The sequence below is a fragment of the Myotis lucifugus genome, unplaced genomic scaffold, assembly GCF_000147115.1.
Source record: "Myotis lucifugus unplaced genomic scaffold, Myoluc2.0 scaffold_414, whole genome shotgun sequence".
Lineage (NCBI taxonomy): Eukaryota > Metazoa > Chordata > Mammalia > Chiroptera > Vespertilionidae > Myotis > Myotis lucifugus.
Window position 1 is genome coordinate 762,440 of NW_005871462.1, and position 4,607 is coordinate 767,046.

Below are 4,607 nucleotides of genomic sequence, written 5' to 3' on the forward strand. Positions count from 1 at the left end.
AAACCTCCGAGGCTCCCCCCTTACGTCGCTCGCGGGAGACCGAGCGAGCGTGCGTGTGCACGTTGGCGTGTGCAGGTTGGCGTGTGTGCGCGCGGGCGGGCGGGCGGGCGTCGGAGGTAGGGGTAGGCGGGGTCACCCGGGCTGGCCCCGCGCGCTCTGACTCGGCCCGCGCGCTCTGACCCGGCCCCTCTGGCCTCCGGGGGGGCGCTGCGGGGCGATTCCCGCCTCCCCTTTAGCAAAGCCTCCAGGTCAGTCTCCGTTTGTGCCCTTTCCTCAGAAGGAAGAGCACCTCGGTCCTTCGAGTCGCTGACTGCGGCCTCGGGTGCCCGGTCCCCGCAGCCGGCACTCCCTTCGGGTCCGGGGCGCCCTCCGTGGATTTTTCCCCCGGGGTGTCGGTAAGTTGCGTTCCGGGGGAGAGAGGAGCCTTTCCCGGTGGCTGGGTGCACGCGGGTGAATGAAAGACTGTGACTCGCGCGCTGACCTCGGGGAACGGCGCGCTGCCTCCTCGGGTCTCGAGTCGGCTCCTCGCAGAGCCCTGCAGCCCCCGGCGCTGAGCGGGCGTCTCCGGGAGAATAGATGGTGCGCGCTGACTTCGCTGCGAGCAGAAGTCGAGGTGGAACTAGCCCTGAGTTCGGTGGGTTTGGACGGGCGAGTGGTTCTCATTTAGAAATTCCCATCGGAAGGAAATCTGCCTGCAGCGTCAGGTGCACCCTTGATCTTCTAGATTCACTGATGGTTACGATGTGTCTCGCTTGTCATTCAGGATGTAGGTTCTTGTGATGATGAGCCAGTGAGGGGCAAATTGCAGACACTCACTTCACCCCTTAAACATGCGCCTCCTAAGAACGAGGGCTGTCTCCTCCCAAAACAGAACAAAATTCCATTGTCCACGCACGAAAATCAGATTCCTCCAGTTCCCCAGAAAAGTATCTATGAGAGAAGAATCGGGGGGGGGGGGGGGGGGGGTTTCTGGAGCTAGCATCGATCCGAACAAGATCACACGTTGCATGTTGTTTTCCAATCTCTTTATTACGCCCAAAACATTTCCCTGCATTTCTTAAAATTTAATTTTGACTGTTGAAGATTCCAGGAGAGTTATACAGGGGTTGTCAAAAGTAGGCTTACAGCTGTCCGTGGCGTTCTTTTGAGTTAATAAAGCTGTTGTAATAATCATAACATTCACATCTCTTTCCCGTACTGAAACTGTAAAGCTATTTTTGCCAGCCCCTGTATTGTCAGATGTCTGCGTTCTGATGCGATGCTGTTTCCTGTGATTTTGTTTGACTTGTCTGCCTCTTGGAGTTCATGTGAAGTACATGTCGGATCTGGAGCAGTATTCTGTAATACAAATACAATGCCAGGTATAAATGTAATTTAAAAAATGTTTACAAGCCAAGTTAGAAAAATTAAAAATACACGTGACTTTATTTCCAATAATTTATTTAACCCAGCATGCCCAGTTATCAATAGAAAATGATTAGTGAAATTAATAACTAATGTAGTCAATATAAAAGTATTAATAGAACTTTTATTTACTTTTAAATATGTTTTTATTGATTTGAGAGAGAGAGAGAGAGAGAGAGGAAGGGAGAGGGATGGAGAGAGAAACATTGATGAGAGAGAAACCTCGATGGGCTGCCTCCTGCACGCCCCCGCCTGGGGATCAAGCCCAAAACCCAGGCATGTGCCCTGACTGGGAATCCAACCCGTGACCCCTTGGTTGGTGACCTCTTGGTTGGTGGGTGGATGCTCAACCAGCAGGGCTAATAGAGCTTTTAAGAACTTACACATTTCTTTTTTACTAACTGATTGAAATCTAGCGTGTATTTTACATTCACAGCACATCTCATGTGGATGCTAAATTTTCATTGGAAATTCTTGATCTGTTTTTAGATTTTATAAAATTTACTGTTGAAAAAAGTAGATTTACAAACTCAAGTTGTTTCAGACATACTGAAAAGTTTTTCAGTGACTGAATCAATTTTACTTCTAAACTGAATTAAAAGTGAATAAAGTTAAAAATTCAGTTCCTCAGTTGCATTAGCCTGTGGCTATCAAGTTATACTGCACAGGTTTAGAGACTTGAAAGTTTCCTGGGTAATGTGTGTTTCATCTCATTGGGAGACACTTAAATTCACTTAAATCCTGCTGTTTATTAGTGATGCTAAGCCACGTTTTTCCTTGTGGTAATCTATGGGTGACACTTTGTTCCCCAAAGCCTTTTACCCAATGGTTTTAGCATCAGTTGTTGATTTTTGCCTTAACCTGTTTTTATTTTTTATTTTTTTAACCTATTTTTATATTAGGGGATACAAATGTGGTGTTTTTTTTTCAAATTCTGTCATTCCTTCTTCATTCTTTAGCTGGCAGTCCTCTGTGAATAGGAGCTTTCCTTCCAAGCCTCCCTTCTATACATTTTTCTTTTGCAGTATCACAACATATTCTTGGACTTTCATTTACTATATTACAGTCAGTAGTTGCCAACCACGGAATCTCACCTGATGTACGTCTGGTCAATTGGACTGCTGTAACAAAAATGTGGTAGACTTGGTGGCTTATAAACAACACATTTCTCAGCATTCTAGAGGCTGGGAAAACCAAGATCAAGGTGTCAGCAGATTTCGTGTCTGGTGAGGACCCACTTTGTGGTTAATAGATGGCTGTCTTCTCGCTGTGTCCTCACATGGCAGAAGGGGCAAGGGGGTTCTCTGGGATCTCTTTTATAAGGGCAGTAATCCCACTAATCATGACCTCAAGGCCCTACCTCCAAATACCATCACACTGGAGATTAGGTTTCAATATATGAATTGGGGAAGGGGGTTGAGACACAAACATTTAACATTTAGTCTGTAGCACCTAACTTTTGGTGTTTAGGTTTTTAATGGGATCTGTAATGTAGGCATGCAGCACCCGCATGACTGACGTTAGCCACTCAGAATTCAAAATTATACAACATTGTCCAGAGCCTCAGATCTTTATGACAGAGTAATATGTATTCAAATCCTAGCTCACCACTTCCTAATTGGTCATCTTGGGCTAATTACTACTCCTGTCTGAATAAGATTGCCTCAACTATTCAATGGTGGTAATCGGATGAGTTATCAATGTTTCTGGCCCTCGTTGGGTACTCTGTAAATTGCAATTATTATTTATGTTCGGATGGTGTAGTATGGAGTTTCTTATGGCTTTCACATATATCATTTCATTTTCTGCTTGATGACAGATGACTAATGCCTGCTGCCTAAAGATTGAAGGTATGAGGCAAGACTTCCCATTACTACTTAATCAAGAGGAATTAAGTTTGAAACATACTCTCTTAAAGAGACTTTGGGAACAAGAAGTGTTCAGGTAGGTTCCTCTGTCAGACTCACAGGATGCTGGCCATTGATCTTTCTCCTTGTGGTAAGTCCTTGTTGATGTTCCTTTCAGAGATCTTACTCTAGCCCATGAACAGTCATCTTGTGCAGGGTCTAAGCCAGGGGTGGGCAAACTTTTTGACTCGAGGGCCACAATGGGTTCTTAAACTGGACCGGAGGGCCGGAACAAAAGCATGGATGGAGTGTTTGTGTGAACTAATATAAATTCAAAGTAAACATCATTACATAAAAGGGTACGGTCTTTTTTTTTTTTTTTAGTTTTATTCATTTCAAACGGGCCGCTGCTCCCTGGATTTTAATTTCTTTATCTGTAAAATGGGATTATTAAATTCTTCCTCTTATTCATTAAATCCAAAACTACTTTTCTGATTTCAGATAAGATGGGCTGCTTGGGCATTTTATGGGAGCTGTATGTGTATGTGTATGTGTATGTATATGTGTCTGTCTATCCATCCATCCAAATGTGTATGTGTGTGTCCATCCATTTAGAATTAGTGTGAAATGGTGCTTCCAGGTTTGTGAATGTGGAAACTAGGTAATCTAAGTTTGTTTGTTTTTACTGATTTTTTTTAGAAAGAGAGGAAGGGAGAGGGATAGAAGATAGAAACATTGATGAGAGAGAAACATCAATCAGGGGGCAGTCTAAGTTTTCAGATTTCATTTCTTCTCAAGGTTGTCTTTTTTCAGACTTTTTCTGTCTTCATGAAAAGAAGCCCAAGGGGGAAAAGATTATCACTAGATGTCTGACACATTATTCTCAGGTAAAAAGGAAATGTATTCCTTTATTAAAACACATACTTCTCCCTGACCGGTTTGGCTCAGTGGATAGAGCATCGGCCTGTGGACTGAAGGGTCCCAGGTTCGATTCTGGTCAAGGGCATGTACCTTGGTTGCGGGCACATCCTCAGTGGGGGGTTTACAGGAGGCAGCTGATCGATCTCTCTCATCGATGTTTCTAACTCTCTATCCCTCTCCCTTCCTCTCTGTAAAAAATCAATAAAATATATATTTTTTTAAAAACACATACTTCTTCCTACTAGGTAGACATGTTTCCTTCTAGTGGGATGGAGCTTCTTTTTGAAAAATATATATTTTTATTGATTTCAGGATGGAAGAGAGAAGGGGAGAGAGAGAGAAATATCAACGATGAAAGAGAATCATTGATTGGCTGCCTCCTGCACGCCCCCTGCTAGGGATCAAGCCTATAACCTGAGCATGTGCCCTTGACTG

The 4,607-nt window shown here is 44.0% G+C and overlaps 1 protein-coding gene across 4 annotated transcripts in view; it reads left to right on the forward strand.

Moving 5' to 3' along the window:
• Nucleotides 1-4,607, forward strand: part of LOC102439473 (zinc finger protein 177-like) — a 16,199-nt gene that overhangs the window by 3,169 nt on the left and 8,423 nt on the right. The window contains exons 1-2 of one of the 4 annotated variants that reach the window (XM_023743812.1): nucleotides 193-395; nucleotides 3,224-3,402. The gene's annotated coding sequence lies outside the window, so the exon portion shown is untranslated. Of the gene's footprint in view, nucleotides 1-192; nucleotides 635-3,223; nucleotides 3,403-4,607 lie in introns of those variants that run through there. The other 3 variants (XM_014467794.2, XM_023743811.1, XM_023743813.1) reach the window with 3 other exon arrangements.